The sequence below is a fragment of the Anser cygnoides genome, chromosome 1 (genome assembly GCF_040182565.1).
Source record: "Anser cygnoides isolate HZ-2024a breed goose chromosome 1, Taihu_goose_T2T_genome, whole genome shotgun sequence".
Taxonomy (NCBI): Eukaryota; Metazoa; Chordata; class Aves; order Anseriformes; family Anatidae; genus Anser; species Anser cygnoides.
This window is the reverse complement of record NC_089873.1, coordinates 200,263,167-200,282,265: the sequence shown is the minus strand read 5'-3', so window position 1 is coordinate 200,282,265 and position 19,099 is coordinate 200,263,167. Positions and strand designations below refer to the sequence as shown.

The 19,099-nt window shown below is 46.0% G+C and overlaps 1 protein-coding gene across 1 annotated transcript in view; it reads right to left on the bottom strand.

The window, feature by feature from the left end:
• The window catches only part of MAML2 (mastermind like transcriptional coactivator 2), a 214,112-nt gene that overhangs the window by 14,590 nt on the left and 180,423 nt on the right, over positions 1–19,099 (bottom strand). The window lies entirely within an intron of this gene.

The window sequence follows — 19,099 nt, the reverse complement described above, 5'->3', positions numbered from 1 at the left end:
GCCTCGTTGCAGGAAGATACTCGTTGCTAGAAATGACATCTATTGTTAGAAAACTCAGAAGTCACAAGTTGTGACTTCGCGGTGGGGTGAGTGGTGCCGTTTCCATCTGTCCCTTCACCTCCCTCAAAGAGCAAACTCTGAGAGATTGCTAATTGTCTCCCATTAGCACAGGGTTAAATAAATAGGCTTAGAGCTTGTCAGCTTCCTTGGTAAAACAAACGTGTAACTGGACAGGTCTTTGAAGAGGGTTTTAGGGTCTCTCCAGTCTTTGCTACGGATCTAGATCTGCTTCCTCTTCCCCATGGGCAGCTTCATGAGGAAGGGATGGCAAAAACTCATCTCAGGAGGCAATGGGGAAAGTATTTGGGAACTCCAGACCATGAACATCCAGGATCCAAACAGACCTGGCATGACAATATGCTGTTCATTTTCTTTCACTCGTGATTTCTCTTGGCACAATATGTTTTCTGTCTACTTGTTCCACCAGGGTTTGGTACTTGGACCTTCACTGCATGTGGGAAAGAGCTTTCTCGGTCCGCACTCAAAAATGTGTTAGCCCATAAAAACATTCATCCTATGTTGGCTATCACTCAACAGTCACATATTCCTTAGCTGCCCAGCTGCAAAGAAAACAGCAGAGACTGGGGCGATCACGACAGTCATGAGAAACATCAGTTTTCTGCCTGCTTTGGTGCGGTTCACTGCAGGAACCCAACTGCTGGATTCTGTCCAACCTAACAGCCAGCAGTGCATTTGCCCCAGAGCACAGGAACCGATGACAACTGCAGCTTGGTGCCGCCTGGAAAGGTGCAGCCTACCCACACCCTGAAGACCACGGGGCACTGATGCTGATCGCTTTGAAAACCCCAGGGAAGCTCATTTCTGTGCCTTAGCTTTTGCTCAGTGCGTTCAGCACACAAACGCACCCCCTCACACACAGTAACATGCATACTGCAAACTAATCCAACTTATCTTTATACCATCTGGCATGGAAGAAACAGAGTGATTGTTATGGTTATTTCTATTTTAAAATAATTCTGTGGCTTTTAGATGGGGCCGCACGAGTGCATAGCTAGCTAGATAAAAGTATTCGACGTCTCTTAACGAAATAAAAACCATGACTTTCTGCTGGAGCCACCTGCAGCCCCCAAGGCAGTGTTACAAACCCACCCTTGAAAATTTATTGGGCTCTTTCACAATTATATCCCGCACACTTTCCTTCAGTTCCAGAAGGAATCCAGGACTGCTCGGCTTTGCCACATTTTTCAGCCCTTATGTTAGCTGCAAGATAGAAAATACCTCCTCTCAACAGACCTGCTTGCCAAGTTGTTGCGCAAACTTTTTTGTCTTTCTTAAAATATTTTGAAAAGAAAAATATGTTACAATAAATTGGCTTTGACTTCTATATTCAAATGACACTCTAGCTTGAACCCAGCCACATGTTACATCCATTAATAGATTTCATCTGTTGTGCTTTCGCACAGATAATGCAGGCTCCACCAAACGCGCCTTCGTCGTCCAGCCTAAAAAAAAAAACCAACAACAGAGCCCAACCTTCTCTCTCTCCCTCATCCCCTGCCAGCTCATGTGAGCTGTGGGAAGGGACTTTGTTTTAAGATAAACTGGGCAGTGTCCATTCACGCTACCTATAAAAGAAAGCTTTTCTCTAACAGCAACTGGCGCAAAGCACTGGCTGCTTGGCAAAAGGGCCCTGAGAAAACAGCAAAAATCAAGAACTTGGAGCCAGTTTGGTTTTTTGCATTCGGTCCTTTCTCTGCGGTTCGTGAAATGTCAGCGTGAGCCTATGGGGCTGTGGCGTGATCCTCGTCCTGCCCGCTGCTCTTCTGTAGCAGCGATGAGGCCGGAGAGGGCAGAACGGCTCCGGGGGCTAGCTGTGTGCCAGCGGCCCCCTTCCCGCACCTTGCTCCCCCCCTCACTCACATCCCCACGGACCAGAAGGTGTCCCCTGACATGCCGCCAGTGACACGGCAGTCTGTCCCTGTGCCTGGACAAAGCATGCTGCCCTCCACGCAAGGGAAAGCAGATTGGGGTTGCAGCTACCCTGCTTTCACCAAACCATGCCATCCCACACCACAGCCCCGCTTGGCTACAGCCCCACGCCTCCGAGGTTGCCCCCACATCCCTGGTGCTGGAGTAGAGCCACAGCAGTGCTCGGGGTGCCAAGGCAGAGCGCTCCCTGATGTTACTGTGAGATACAGGAGCAAGGAGAAGCAGGAAGAGCGGCAGGGGCAGTGAAAGCGCTGCAGAGGCTGGTAGCACAACTGGGGGTTTGTTTGCAAGCATCACAAAGAACATTATGCTCAAATGTCTAAATTAGCAGTAAATCAAAACACTGAAGACTGGGTTTGCTTTTCACTTTCCCTGATGCAGCTGACTTGTATTTATACAAGTATTTATCCTTTTCCTTTCCTTTCCTTTCCTTTCCTTTCCTTTCCTTTCCTTTCCTTTCCTTTCCTTTCCTTTCCTTTCCTTTCCTTTCCTTTCCTTTCCTTTCCTTTCCTTTCCTTTTTTCCTTTCCTTTCCTCTTTCCTTTCCTTTCCTTTCCTTTCCTTTCCTTTCCTTTCCTTTCCTTTCCTTTCCTTTCCTTTCCTTTCCTTTCCTTTCCTTTCCTTTCCTCTTTCCTTTCCTTTCCTTTCCTTTCCTTTCCTTTCCTTTCCTTTCCTTTCCTTTCCTTTCCTTTCCTTTCCTTTCCTTTCCTTTCCTTTCCTTTCCTTTCCTTTCCTTTCCTTTCCTTTCCTTTCCTTTCCTTTCCTTTCCTTTCCTTTCCTTTCCTTTCCTTTCCTTTCCTTTCCTTTCCTTTCCTTTCCTTTCCTTTCCTTTCCTTTCCTTTCCTTTCCTTTCCTTTCCTTTCCTTTCCTTTCCTTTCCTTTCCTTTCCTTTCCTTTCCTTTCCTTTCCTTTCCTTTCCTTTCCTTTCCTTTCCTTTCCTTTCCTTTCCTTTCCTTTCCTTTCCTTTCCTTTCCTTTCCTTTCCTTTCCTTTCCTTTCCTTTCCTTTCCTTTCCTTTCCTTTCCTTTCCTTTCCTTTCCTTTCCTTTCCTTTCCTTTCCTTTCCTTTCCTTTCCTTTCCTTTCCTTTCCTTTCCTTTCCTTTCCTTTCCTTCTTTCCTTTCCTTTCCTTTCCTTTCCTTTCCTTTCCTTTCCTTTCCTTTCCTTTCCTTTTCCTTTCCTTTCCTTTCCTTCCTTTCCTTTCCTTTCCTTTCCTTTCCTTTCCTTTTCCTTTCCTTTCCTTTCCTTTCCTTTCCTTTCCTTTCCGAAACAAGGAATTAAAAGAAAAAAAAGTGACAGGCTCAGAGTTATTCACCAAAGCCCGCTCAGTGACTGTGTGTCTCACCAAAAGCTGCTTCCCCAGCACTTTCCAGGGGAGGAGCTGGGTGAATTTGTGTCCATCCAGTGACCCGTCCTTTGCCTTTTGTTCCAGACCCTCTGTGAGCCCCTGGTGTGCACCTCCCCTGCTTCTGCTGGCATCCTCCTTTCCACAGCCCAAAACTCAGCTTCTCCAGCAGCTCCCAGGGCTGAGCTCAGAGCAGTACCGTGCTTACACAGAAAAACCGGTCTCTGAGCCACCTCTTTTCTGCTGCATCTCGTGCACACGCAGACACCCCTTTCTGCAAAGCGCTGGGCTTTCCACGGACGTCTCGACCCCAGGTACCAGGTCCTGGCCTCAGACAGGGAAACCAAACGGCAGCAGGGCCGTGGCAGGCTGCCTGCAGAGTAAGAGCTCTTTCAGCTATACTGAAAAAAAAAAAAGCAAAAGTGTTTTCTTATTTTTAGGAATAACTCCCACTCGTGACTGGAATGCAGAGGGCTGCTTCCCGCGCCAGGGTACGCTGCGAGAGCCCCAGGCAGCTCCCAAGGTTACGCCAATTTGCAACAGCTGAGGATCTCATTTACGTATCGGGGCTGGAAATAACACAGACCGGGCAGAAATGCAGCCAGCCTGATTCTGCCTTGCCTCATTGCTTGCTCGGTATCTCTCTGAGCACCTCGGACTCGTTGAACCTTTTTCCACATGGGCACGCAACAGCACTAAAGTGCATCTCCTCTGAGTTTAGGGCTCTGACTTCCATCAGATTCCCTCCAAAGTGTCTTCTGGAGCCCTCCCTTCACTACAGAGAGGGACCGGGCTGTATAATTAGGCTCTAGGTGCCTAATTTAGACAACCAAGCTAGGAGCCCAAATTAGATGATAGGAACATTCCCTTACACTCCTAATTTTAGATGCCTGTAGTCACACCTAAGCCTGGCAGAGCGGGTGTGAACAGTCAAGCACTAGTGAACTGCTTTTTAAGGATGCTGTACAGAATGACCCAAAAGCCTTTCTTAATCATGCAGAAGGCATTGTTACAGGTTGAATTTCACCTAATACCCTGCCAGAGAGGGTTTTATGGTTTCTAGCAAACTCACATTCATATATATATTTGAGCCGTTCAGTTAGCCAAAATCAGAGGAAATAGCATTTGAAAAAAAAAAAAAAAAAAAACCACGAAATTGCAAGATCCCAAGACCTGTTTTTCTACATCTAATATCTAGAGATACAGCTGGGTGAGGAGTGCAAAACATTTCCATTAAGTAATTTTGTGGAGTGTTTATAAGAAGTTGGCCCAGCCACATGAGGCCATCTCCTGTGTTTTTCTCCTCTGACCATCTGAGCTCTCAGGACAAATATTTCAGGGCCAACCATGTTTTCAAGGCACATGCACGAGGAATCACGGACACCAGCGCTGGCAAATTTCACAAGCCCAGGCTACCCGCCAGAAATACTTGTGCCTTCATCCAACCAGGGAAAGGAAGCAAATGCTGTGTCAGTCCTCCAAACGACGGAGCTCAAAGAGGAAGCGTGGACCTATCGCCCCAGGTGCTGCAACGCTGGAAAAGATCGTGACAGTGGGGAGCACGTGCCTCGTTTCTGCAGCCCCGCCGAAGTGACAAGGTTGGGGGACACCTCTGCTGCAGCAGGCACCCAACGTGCAGGGGGAGATGCTCTTCAGCACAGCCAGCTGCTGGGACAGCCAGGCAGGCCACGCTTTCTAAAAGGGCAGGGTTTTCTGACTCACTGAAAGGGAGGTGGATCACCACGTGGGGCTGCCCCAGACAACTGCCAACAAGTTGCACCGAACCCTCCACTGGCCCCGAAATGTGTCTGAGAGCACTGTTCCTGCTGTGAAACCAGCCGTGCTTGCCCAGGAAGGATTTTGTTCCCACATTGCATCCAGGAGCTAGCTGCTCCAGCTCTTCGAGGTAGTGTGGGTGTCTTCCTGGGGTACTGCACGCTGCCACACAGCAGAGCGCCATCTCCTAAACGGCATGGTAGAGCAGGAAATCAGGCATTGCTCTCCTAAGCCCCCGTCCATCATCCTATCATCCACCACCGCTAGTCCCGGATCTCCCTTCCAGTCACATGCAGGCCAGCCGAGGAGCCGTGCTCGCCTGCAGAGTCCCACGGGACAGCAAGAGGGCAAAAGTGAGGGATGTTTCAAAAGATTTTCTCTCTCTCTCTTTTTTTTTTTTTTTTTTTTTGGACTCCTGCAACATTTTTCCATTTTCCAGCAGATGCAAACCTATAATATTTAAAAAAATTATACCTCAAATAATAAAAACAGATACCGTGCACAATATCCTAGCTGCGAGTCGGTGACCTGCTATCTCGAAGGAGCCAATCCTACTTCTGATGAGAAACCAAAGGAATTTTACAGATAGATAGCTACTTATGTAGTTCTTCATGGAAACCTTTCATAGCTTTTTGCCTTCTGAGCACCGATAAGCAAGCTGCTCACTCCTGAGGTCCTTGTGAACTGATTTCCAGCCGTTGGTGATTTATTTGTCTCGCCGTAATCCCCAGGAAGGAGGAGGCTACTTGCAGGAGAGCTGCACAGCCCTATAGCCACTAGCAGGCACTCTTATAACAACGTTTCCACCCAGACTCGTTAAAATTGGGCAAAGTGGGAGCTGCGTCTTGCACGGAGCGGGGATCAGCTCCAGCCCTTGCACAACCGCATAGCAACAGGCCCAGAACAGAGCCTCATTACCAGCCTTGTCCGACAAGCAAGCCTTTAACGAGAACAAAGGTTGACAGTGATTAATCATTAAGCGGTTCCTTGTTCCCTTCTGCACGTGTTGGAGGCAGCCTCCTGCCGAGGCAGTCTGGCATGTTTCCTGTCTGCCTCGTACCAGGGCCCGCGTCTGGATGCACAGAGCCGCCTTTTCCCAAAGCCAAGCTGAAGGGGCTGCCTCTGCTCCCGAGCACGGCGAATTCCGAACGCGTGTGCATCCTGCAAAAACAATAAACCCTCGCCTGTGCGTCTGATCGCTGCACGTTCAGCCGAAGCGGGGTTTGTTCACGTCAGAAAGTTCCCCAGAGCCGCCAAGGATGGACGGTTAGCATTTCACCGCGTGCACCGCGGTGAGCTTTTAATGCGATCTCCGGGCGTAAGGTGTATCTGAAGGTCTCCTTCTCGTGAAGATTTTGTTTATTTGTAATGAAAATAGCACGCACGTGTTGAAAGTTCAACAGAGGAGGTTATTGTGAAACCTCTGCATCAGCACAGGAATGTTGGCTCCACCGAAGCCGATGGCAGAGCTCCAGATGACTTCGACGGGGCTACGATTTCCTCTCGGGTCCCCACCCGGCCACGGGAGCAGGGTGGCACTCTTGGCTTGGAGTGACCTCAGCTTACACCAGGACAAGATCCTGGTTCGTGCAGACACCAGCAAAGAGCCTCCACTAGTGCACCTGGGCACAGACTCTCCTCTGTAGGGAGCGCTGGTTTTCAATGCCTCACGTGCTCTAACCCACCACCGAAACGTGTGCCAATAGGGTAAATGATGAAGACTATCAGATTTTTTACAAGATCAGACACATACTGATTCTCTCTACTTTAGCATTATCATCTGCAGCGGTTGTAATGTGCAATACCCATGCTGCAGCAAGCCAAGCCCTTCACTTCATCACCACACAATTGCAAGGAACCAAATTAGAGAGGTTTAAGAAGCTGCCACTCCTCCAGCTAGAGCAGGAGCTGGTGTGAGTGGACCTGGTTTGCCTTCAGGATGAGGTACATGCATGCTTGCAGGCTCCCTGCCTCCACAAAGGAGGGGTAATTTCCAGTTGAGGCAGTGAACTAAACTGACTGAATTAAACACTCGTGATTATCTGTCTATATCTTTAATGCGGGTATATGTTATCTGTGGATGTGCATACCTTATTCGTCTAAACATTCTTGTCTCTTTGCCACACGTTCATTATCATTCCCCCAAATTAGCTAGCCTGGGGATGATACAGAGCATGGAAAATTTCAGCCCTCTTAGAAAAGCCATAAGCAATCCAAAACAGGGGCTTGGAAGAGGAAGCATTGGGTGAAATCAGTAGTAGGTGGCACACTGCTGTACACGTGCTTACACGTAAGTGTCCGGTTTGCAGAGAAGTGCTAAAAATGACACCGAAGACTTACATATATCAGGCAAGAGAGCAATCTCGTGTCTCTTTTGGCTTGCCATCCTCATGTTCCTCTCCCCGCAGTGAGTCTGACCGTCCCACTAACCCAAGGGCAGATGGGCACCATGTAGGGGAGCGTGGTCCAAAGATCCCCGAGCTTGTGGAGCCCCGGGCTGCTAAATGTCACGCGAGCTAGCTAAGCGTGGAGTGTTCTCAAAGGCCTCTCTGTGCTCAAAGGTAAGCTGCACTGGGGGACGTTCAGCTGAGGGACATTCAGCTCAGGAGGATGCTGCGTGCACGCAGCCGTCTTCCAAGCCCGAACCTGCCTCGTGTCGTCACTATAGGATCGGGTCAGGTCTAATGCTGTATTTGCAAAGCAATTACTTCCTAAGAGACCTAATGGAAATGGGGTAAAACAGTCTGTGCCTCTTCTTCTTGATCATAAACACTAACGCAAAGTTCAATAGAGAATTGCTGTAACTGTTTTATCCTCTTGATTTCCACACTATTCTCTAGTTTCATTAACTTTTCCCACTGGCATTTATCTAGGTTCTCTTTGCACCTTCCGTTTCTCTCCTCATATAAGACTCACCCTCCACATTAATTCCAGTTTAAACACATTTGTGTCACTTCTAAATAACAACCACAAAAAAGGGGGTGGTGAAATAATGTGAAAATTTTCCTCAAACAATGAAACAAAGCAAAGCAAACACCACAAAACGCCTGTTTTTCTGCAGGAGGGCAAGGGGGAGCAGGCAACCTGAACGAAACGTTTAATGAAGAAAGAAAAAAAATAATTAAACAAAGAGCAACAACAACAGAAAAAGCCACATCACTGCAGCCAAACACTTGAATACAAATGGGCACAACATGGGTGACATGACTGTCAGGGACACGTACGGAGATCAAAGCCCTCCTGCTGAGAATACGCAGCAAGAACATGAGCATCTTTAAACCGGAGCCTCCTGGGATCTCCTCTCTAAGCTAAGGGCTTGGAGCTCTGATGGAAAACAATGCCAAACACTGAAAAGCAGCGCGGGAGGAACGGAGGAATGCCTCTGACCTGTGTCTCCGTGCGCTGATTAAAGCCCCGGGTGGCAGCCCTGGGGCGGGCGGTGGGGCTGGATCTCTTTGTTCCACGTTGACGACAACGGATGCTAACAGAAATCGGCATCTGGGGCTGGGGGACAAGTGGCACCGGGCACGGGGGGGCAGCAAATTGTTTCCAGCACCGGGTGCTCTGCGAGTGCACAATGCGGGGCTCGAGGTGAGAGGTAGGGCTGCCCATCTACTCGGTGGTAAATGTGTCCCCAGCACGCAGCCCAAACTGCAGCCTCCCCTCATCCTGCCCAACGGCCTTCTCCTTCCCTTAAAATGGTGTAACACAAAGTAATTTGAGGGCTGAGAGTCCGTGGGAATTGACATAAAACTTAGGCTCCTGCCATCCCCTCTCGCTGTCTTGGTGAGCGTGACAAAATGATGCCAGTGGCCACAGCGGCCTGACAGATCTACATATCCTTTGTGTGTCCGTGCCAACAGAAGTTTCGCTAAGATGTGAAAGCATCAGGTTTCCTAAAGAGCATTCCCAAGATTTGACTCGTTTTTCGTCATGAACTCAAGATGGAGGAAGCAGCGTGGCTTCACCGGCTATCCTGTGGGCTCTCAGCACGTCAGGTCCGAGGGGCAGCAGAGCCAGGTGGAGCTCACCCACTTCTGACTTCAGCCTGGCCATCTGCAGGGCCAGGTTCCCCACCATGGGATGTATCTGCTGCTCGCTGCCCCTCTGGTGGCATCGCTGCCTGTGGCAGTTCTCAGGAGGTTTGCCTTCAAACTACTGCACAGTCAGTGCCTTTTTTATCCAGTTTCAGAAGAAGAAAAGGTCGGTCAAAGGTGGCAGAAGGACTGTAACCACTGTGTAATGGCACAGGCCCTGCAAAAGGAACCGGGCATCTCGCTCAGCTCAAAGAAAGGCCCAGCACTGTGTGGATGTAGTGATCCGGTTCTTCTATTTTTTATCTCCAACCTTCAGAAAGCTGAAACGGAGCCAGCTGCAGAGGTCAGCATAGCTCGGTCCACCAGGGACTAGTCCCGCCTCGGACAGCATGTCTGGGAGGAATAATCTGAGGAAGGCCTTCCTGAAATCAGATGAAGCTAAAAAGAATTCTACTTCTGGCATTTATTTAAGCTATTTACTGCCTAAACCTTGCAGCGTGGGAAAGAAAAACAGACTATCCGGGGCCTGCCATATTCCAGCTATCAGATAAAGCGTGACTCAGGAGAATGGGAAGGTCGGTGCCAACAAAAACCTTCGTGTGCTTCTTCTGCTCGTTCCGCATTATTCTTGTGCAAGACTTGTTTTGCGTCCACCATTTAAAAATAGAACTACTCACGTATAAAAGAGAGCAGGTGGGCAGGGTATCACAGGCTGTGCTTTTATTCACAGGGGAATAAATTTCCCCTGCTTTTTATTAGCAAGGGGAAAGTGCAACTGCAATTGCCTGTGCCTACATATCATCCTCCAATTATGTTGTGGTGTTTCCCATGTTTTGGGAAATAGCAAAGGCCAGTACCAGATAAGCTCTAAGCTTTCATTAAGGGGAAAACTGCATCGTCTTCTTCTGGCAAAGAGGCCCCAGGGAGATGCGGGTTCTCCCCATCTTCTTACAGAGGCGGAACTTGGTCCGTGGCTGGAAGATTGACCTCACCTCTTTCTTTTCTCTCATTTTGTCTAACGCTACTTCTTAATTAACTTACCGTGAGTGCTAGTGAGCATATCCTGGCACCAGCAGGTTCTCTTTCCTGCTCCTAAATGCGGCTGTGGCTAAATGCTTTGCTTTAGCTTTCCACGTTCCTGCTATTCTGTCTGGCGAGGTCCTTTGCTCCTTGTTTCATGTGTCAGCAAAAATGCAAATGCAGGAAACTTCACTGTGAATTTCACTTTCCTGAAGGCATAGCCTGGCTTCGACTGATACTCAGCCTCCGACGCCAGCGGGGGGAAATTCTTCACCGTGCTCCCCGCTGTCATTATATTTCCCACCCCAGCCCTTTCCACTGCATTTCCACTAAAATATATATAAGTAGTATTATCTTAAGAAGCAACTAATATAAAAATCCCTTGTGAACATTACACTGCTCAGCTTTTCTCCAACAATTTGGAGATTTTGAATACAGTCCAGGAAGAAGACAGCAAACAGACTTGAGAATGAGGATTTTAAGCAGCACCCTGATGGTCACAGCCACACAAGTTGCTAAACACATAAGCTAAGAAAAGACTCTGCTTATTGGCATCAGGCTATTCAGGTGACAGAGTATATCCTTCTCACTGCCTGGCGGCAGAGCTGAGGAGGTAACCATGCAATAAGGAGCCTTTCATAGGCATTTGCAATGCCTTTGGAGATGTGTTGGACCAGACAGCTCAGACAAAATACCGAAGTAGAAACACTCAACTCACCCTTAACTGTGCTTTCATAAAAAGGAGGAGAGAAAGCAAAAGGAAGACTACAAGGAGAAGGCACTTGAGCTAAACAAACTCAGCGGGGTTGCACTACATTCTGTAAATACTCGGTTAGAAAGCACGGAAGTTAAAAAAAAGTTGGCTTGGCTTGGTTTGGCTTGGCCAGAGGTCATCTGTTTGCAGGCCTGACAGCTGGACAACAATATAGGACAAGAGAAAAGCATTCATTTATTGCAAACTTGGATTATTTAGGATTTTAGACATTCTAAGTCTGCATATTTGTTCTGCTGAAAAATGATCTTGACACTCGTTTTCCTGTCCTGAAAAGCAAAAGTTGGATTCAATCTTGGGCAATAGCGAGCATATTCCTCCTTTAGCTTCAAAATAAGGTTTAAATGCGATTTACTTGGCTCACTGGTTTGTACTGTCTTGTACAGAAATAAATTTTATCCCAAGCGAATGGATCTTCCTGCAAGTGTCTGGGCCAAATAAAAGTTTCTGGTAAATATTTTGGATGCTACAGGCAGCAGAAGTCTACCGGGCTGGAGGCTTTGTGGTTTCAGAGCAGGAGCCTCTGACACAGAAGAATTTACCTGAGCTGAAGGGCAAAGATCTTGTGATCATGAGTTCACAATATTTAAAATTTTGTGATAACGATTTGATGCTGGGTGGCAAGGAGTTCTGATGTGACATTTGTGAGGTGAAACTGGCTTGATACTAAGAACCTTGACGAACTGTAGGCGTAAAGCACCTCTACAGTGCTGCGACCCTCTTGTTATTACAAATATAGAAGTGATATGATGGCAAATAATGTGAGTTTTAACCAATGTGTTGAAATACGTACGATTATTTAAATTGGATGGCTTGGGATGTGTAGGTCTAGAAAGGGCAGACTTAAGAAATAGTTGCTTGGCATGCTAAAGAGCTCCTTCCAGGGTCATCTTGTTCTCCATACTAAAGAGGTGTCAAATTCAGGGAATTATCTCTTACTAGAAAGGTCTTGCTCTGTAAAAGCGCTTCCTTGATTTTAATAATAATGTTAACCATGCCTCTTCATTCAGCCTGTGCTTTTCTGTAATACTGTTTTGTGTCATTAATCAGAGCTGAATCTAACAAAGATAAAGTGTTTATTAAGCTTTATCTAATCTCAATCTAATCTGACAGCAGCAACCCACATCTGCTGCTCTGCTGTGCGCTCCAATTTGGACCACCTACTATAATGGGTAATTAGGTGTCGCAACTGCAACGGCATCAACATTGAAGAGAGTGCTGAGTGATTCAGACAGCCATTTTAATGCCCAGAGCCACCAGTCCCTGCCTTCCTAGACGTGCAATGGGCAGGAGCTGCTGTACTGCCCCATGTAAGAGCCTGAAATGGATTCACTTCGTGCCGTTAGAAAGTTGGGCACCCAGTCCAGGCACCCAGGCTCTCCCTGGTGTTCGTGGAGAGAAGGCGACTCCTTGACTCCAGAGTTTGCCTGGTTGAGTCTGGCCTCTGAAATGGATGGTGTGACATGAATCTGGAGGTGCTTCTACTGAATGGAGGAGCGTGAGGGCTGACTTGGACACGACACTGTGTGTTAAAATGAGACAATTCTTGTGTGATGGTAAGAAATCGGAATAAGGCATTGCGCGGACACCACGTCTGTAGTAACAGATTCAGGAGCCAAATGCAAACACATTGGAAAGATCCCACTGGGCTTCGGACCAGGCTCTGTCACAAAGACAAGTTCCTATCTGCTGTGACACGCTGGAGGAGAAGCAGGCCAAAGGATGCACAAAAATGCTGTACTTCTTCTCATCTCATGAAGAGAGAAAGCAAATGAAATGCAGAGAAGAGGCGTGTTGTGCCACTACCCTTGAATGCATTATCTTCACATGCAAAGCTTCTTTGTCATGCTCTTCCTTCACTCTACCATTGGTAGAAAAGGATGAGGTAGTGTAATGACATGGATTAGAAAGAGACTGGCTTTGCCTTTAAAAAATCAATAAATAAAAAAGCGACAATTTCTGATCATGCTCTTATGTACATCAAAGTTAGCAATTGCTGAGACCATGACCCAACAAGATGTTTAAATTTCTTAATTTTCTCATCCTGATATCAGTGGGATATTTCTACAATCCAAAGAGCTCCTCATAATTACATTTCAAATATCCTTCTGCATGGTTCTGGGTATTTTCAGTGTCCACATAAAGAGAGTTCCCATATTTGCAGTTTTGTTCTTTTGCCCAGTTGTGAGGATGAACTGAAGTTTATTCTGTTTGGGATGGCCAGGATGAAAACCAGTGAGCCTTTGGTGCCCTAGAGAGAAGTAAGGAAGACTAGCGCCTAGGTGAATCGGGGCCAAAATATCAACTTCTTCTGCCTTTGATTCCTACAAGCCCTGAAACCATTATCAGACAAGAGAGCTGAATGGTATTATTATCTCGTGTTATCAACATTTCCATTCCTTGCACACCTCTGAAAATATTAAGATACTAAAAGGGCAGCAAGCATGCCATTAACAGCTTCATTTAGCCTGCAGAAATCCTGGTACTGGCAACAAATTCGGGGAACTCAGAGCCCCAACCTCCTTCAGAGCTCAAGCTGTGAAAGCATGGCTGCAGGGGAGGGGAATGCTTCCTTTTGCGTAACACAGAGATTTCCAGGCTCCACTGGCTGTTGGTACAAGGTACATGGGAGCTGGAAGGTCGGAGACGCAGACATGGAGCAGCCAGGTGGCATTTGGGATGAAAAGTGTGTTTTAGAACAGTCTTATTACACCAAATGGCATGGAGGGGAATGCTTGCAATAAAACTCCGTTCAAGCGCATACCTCAGTAGTAATTTACATTCCTTTAGACATAAAACTGGATGTGTTCCTTATTTATTGCTCCTGCTTCTAATACAAGCTTTGTTTTGCATCCTGATAGTGGCTGGTGCTGTCAGTAAGGGACACGGAGAGCAATGTGCAGAGGACTCCAAATCAAAACGCCCTAACGCAGACGTGTTTGCTTCCAGCCTGCTCCTCCCAAGGTTTTCTGGGGGAATTACTCCAACTAATGCCCATCTTGTGCGCAGTCATTTTGCAAGGATAAGGGATGATCTAATGTATTTTCCTCCCTTGCTCAAATCAGACTTATCTAGTCTTTGTCCACAAACACTGCATGACCTGATTTTCCTCTCTGAGATAAGTCTTCCTAAGCTGCTAAAAGCTGGTCTGAAAAGCCAGCTTAGAGGTCAAGTGAGCAGGATTTCATGATTTCACTGGATACCTTTAAGGAGAAAATGAAAGCTTTGGGTGACACCCCTAGTCTGCCAGCACTCGACAGAAGGTGGCTCCAAGGAAATCCTGCAGTGCTCAGCCCACCAGTGGAAAGCACATCTATCATGAGATAGCAGTGGTCCTCTAGCTGGGGCAGCTGTTAGGTTAGGTGAGTAAAAATAATAAATAAATGGAAAAAAAAAAATAAAAAAGTTCCTAAGAGCTGGACTCTCACCTTACAATCTAGTGTAAGTAAAGGTCTCCAGAGAGTTACAACAAGGACTGTGCCTTTTCTTTGCTCCATGCGCTCTTGCAGAGGGAAACTTGCTGAAATTAAAGGCAAAACCAACTCAACAAAGCCATGCGCTCCCTTTCTGCATCTCAGAGAGTTTGCACAGCTCTGTACACTGAAGGATCACATGCCTCTGCGAGGAGAGGATATTTAAAAGCATGGCACACTGAAAATACGTGGCATAAATGGCACAATCTTTGTACAGATAAGCAGACGGCAGCTGATATATTCCTTCCTAACAAAGAAGGACAGCCCTTTTTACAGCTGAGAGACCTATCAGAGTCTTTGATATCATTGTTCTTGGGGGAATGGCTGAATAAAGGGTCTCTGTCTTTTTGAGTGTAATTACAACTGATTTTTTTTCCCTGATAATAACGTAGCCATTGAGCCATAATGGCATTATCTGATAACTTAAATTCATCCTCTAATCCCTCCAAAATCATATAAATTATTGAATAAGTCACTCAACCCTATAAAAACACCTTAAAAACATTTTGTTCAGCACGATAATGATCAGACAGAATGTAGCAAGAGTTACAGTAAATTAGACTCATGCTCCAAGCTGGCTGCTACTCAATATACTCATAGCTAAATTCTCACCTACTGAGTAAGACACTCTGCCACGGACAAATTAAGACATAGTCAGTTCTAAAGTCTGTTGGCAAGGACCTTTAGTTCCTTCCCATTTTTAACGGAGCACATCCTTCTGACTTCTGGAGGTAGTGTATCACAGAGCTGAACAATGTTGTGCCTTGGAGAGATGCTGCAATAGCTCCGAGCTAGCTCAGAAACAAGCAAAATTAGTTTGGGTAGAGCTAATGTTTCCAGCACGCTGTTCCCAGCATGCATATTTGCTTCTCAGAAATTCCCAACCAGCCTCAAACAGTGCCATAAGTTAACCCTAAGGTGCCTACTCCTCAGCCAGAGGTGAACCTCCCTGGTTAAGAAGCCATGTCCACCAGCATCAGAGCCACTCTTTCAGCACTCCAGGTCTACCCCAAATCCAATCCCACCATCAGCAAAAGCCTTGCTGTGCTCACCTTGTCCCCTCCTATCACTTTCTATCTCTCATGGGATGAAGGCGATGCCCCAGTAAGGTGAGTCTTTGCAATCCTGTGAAACTGGGGTGGTGAGGAGAGACCCTCAGCTGAACGGAGGTCCTACATGAAAATTGCAGTCACTTAACACTGCTGATAAAATAACACGAACTGTAGATCAGATATCTGAAATACCAACCGAGAACACAGTTTGACAGCACTAGTAATCATACACAATGTGTTGTTATTAGAAGTATCAATGTGACAAAACAATTGTTCACGATGCTCCTTAACAAAGGGCGCGTTAACTACTTGAGTGTTGCTAGTGATGACAGATAATGCATACCAATAATTACAACAACACCGCTGTAATTTCTGCATTTCTCTGAATTGCTGATAGGTAGCTGACAACTTTATAAACCCAAAATACCTTCATTAAATGTCACCGTGTGATTCCCTTTCCTATTGTGCAGTAGAGTTACTACAACGCTTAGGCTTCAGGCACAGTAATGGACTATCAGAGACTCTTGAATCATGTCCATCCTGAGGAATTTGACCCGACTTACAAAACACTGCCTAGGTTTGTTCCTGTGCTGGAACGGGGAGCCAATGTGCTCGGGAGCCAAGCCAACGCACTCACTCTGCCCAGTTGCCAATGTATTCTGGGAAATTTCTGCCCACAAGCTGAGCTTCAGCTTGTTTCTCTTCGTCGTAACTGATGTCTCAGCAGAAACTCTGGCCTGCCCTTCTTTGTTACCCTTAATACCATGCGAAAATCAGTGATACAACACAAACGCAAGGATCAGTACAAGTTCCCATATGAGTTATCATTGGTTACAAGAGCTTTCTGCTATCGATCCCAAATAAAAGAGCAGACCTGTGTTTTGTTTGTTCGTTTGTTTGTTTTCTGTTGGGTTTTATTTTTATTTATTTATTTATTTATTTTAAAGTCGTGTATTACGTTGCATCTATAGACATACAATCATTCAGTTTTCACAAACCCTTTCTCAACATTTTAGAGCTGGCTTTTGCTTTTACAATGAATAATTTGTGTTATGAACAACCTTTCTCAGTCTGTAACTTACCCATTTTTATACCTGTCTGTTGCACAGGAAAGGCCCTGCCCTTAATCCCACTGATATAACTCCTTTATTATGAACCTGATCATCAGTCCCCACAGTTTCTTTCCTAATTTGATCAGACTTTGTCTCTTAGCCCATTGATATTCCCAACTTTGTTAGATAAAAGCCTTCATCTCTCCTTATTTACATAAGAGAACTGAAAGGAAGCAGAAGATCATTTCAGGCAAGACAGGGAGCAGAAAGCAGGTATCTTCTAAAACCCACTCAAAATACATCCATGTTGATAGTCCCAGGTTACATCCCTGGCTGTACTTTCTGTACTCAACCACTGGACCACTTCCACAGCCAAGGATAAATCCCAAGGATCCCAATATCCTACATTCCAGCATTTAGAGATGTTAAAGCAATCCTACAGGTGAGCTAAAGCATCTTAAAGTCTGTTCTAACCTACGCGAGCTAGAAAGATCCTGCAGGGACTACTGTCACTGGCCAAGACTCTTCTTGCATGACCTCAGCCATGAGATATTCCCTGTGCCTACAACAGCAGTGGGCAGTATAAATCTGGTTATGCTGGCTTTCTTGCTACTTCCTCGCTACTTGTCTGTATATCAGTTGCCCTTTGAGGAAAAATGCCCATATATTCCACTTTTCCATGGCTTTTCCTGCAGTTATGTTGCTCCTGGCTGATGCTTTGACCTGGCAAAGAGCAAACTTTCTTTTCATTCCTTATCTGATCTTTTGAGTTTCCCATCAGTAACACTGGGAGAGCAAAACGTGGGTCATGTGGAGCAGGGATGGAAAATGGCTCGAATGCCTTCTGGAGAAGAGAGAAGTCAGTTGACCCCTTGTGTTCATCACTGCCCACCTGCCAACCCCTACCTTACTCCCTCTTGCTGCACTTTGTTGACTTTTGAACTTTCTTCACATTTACATTTGTCCAGTGGGATATTCTCTGAGAATTGGCCTTTGCTAAAGTCCTCTGTGCAACTGCAGCGCTCCCTCCCTTCTGCAGTGACTCAGATGAGTAGGCCCAATGACTCAGTGGTTTGGAGAGCTTAAATATCAAGGGACTATTGACAATAGCCTTCCCTAGCTTGAGTAAGGATTACAAAGCTCAGTGCTTTGGGACTGAAAGATTCCCTCAGCACCCTCCCAGTTCTTTAGTCGTTCGTACCCTCTCTCCCCCGTATTGCAAAAGCATAATCAGGTGGTACTCGGAGGAGAAATTGGAAATAAAGCTGCCTTCTTTCCTGTGGTTGCTTAGGCATGACGCTGGGACCTTTAGGGAGCAGAGTCAGTGTGACAAGATCAGCACTATCCAGCCTCCGACCTCACAAGACCCAGAAGTGTCTTAGCATTTTCTCAGCTTGCACCTTCTGTCACTTTTCTCCAAGAAAGGGGAACATAAACTCCCGAGACAGAATCACAGAACCACGGAATCACAGAATTGTAGGTGTTGGAAGGGACCTCCAGAGACCATCGGGTCCAACCCCCCTGCCAAAGCAGGTTCCCTAGAGCAGGTTGCCCAGGTAGGCGTCCAGACCATTGCCATATTTCCACCAACATGCAACGAAATTGCCAGACAGGCTCTGGACAAACTGGGAATGGAAGTTTGAAGGCTGTGGATGAGAACAACATGCCTGGAGCTCCATGTCAGGCCTCCCCTCCTGTTCACCACTATGAATACACCCAACAGCACGAGGTTGCATGGCCCTAGCAAAGAGGAGACAGCCAAAACCCAGAGATTTCCAGGAGCTAGAACCATCTGAAAAACACATAATGGCAGATGAGAGACTGAGAAAAAGACAGAGAGAGGTGCTAAATGGGTAAGATGAAAGAAAAATCAGTGAAGAATTGATATTGATCTACCTGAAAGTCCCTTTCCATATACTCATAGGAAGCATCCAGTTCTGGATAATAGTCTGGATAATAATAAATAAAGATGTTATCCAGATAAATTGTGTTTACATGTTTGCTTTGATGTAGGTTAACAATAAGGAGTAGAGAGGATGAAAACATCCTCAAATAATCATACTCTTAAAAGATTATATTAAGCTTTGATACACTGTTGATACATTCAGGCAGGAAGAAAAGATTATTTAAACAGAATGTGATTTTTACATATGTAAGTAATTTATTTGTGCACATTTTTGTTCTACTTTCTAGGGGAAGGAAAATGTGATGTACTGTGAGTGGCTAAAAACTTCATCTTGACATTTATCTCATTTGTTGAAAACAGATCTCTCTGAATTGATTTAATAAAAGCTTCAAGTGCCAAGTTTCCTGCTTGGAGCAATTGTTTTCTACAGTGAATGAAGGTATTTCAGTACCCCTCCCCCTTTTTTTTTTGTTCCAACATCAGAAAAATACAAGTTTTTAACTTCAAATGTCCACTCTTTTCATTATTTCTTAAAAGTTTTCAAGTTCAACAATGATGTTCGACAAATGCTTCCTTTTTGTTTTGTCCAAAGTCCTGTAAATTCCTTCTCCTGCCAAATCTATGAGTTACCAAATGAAGATGGGAAGGAATTAATACCAA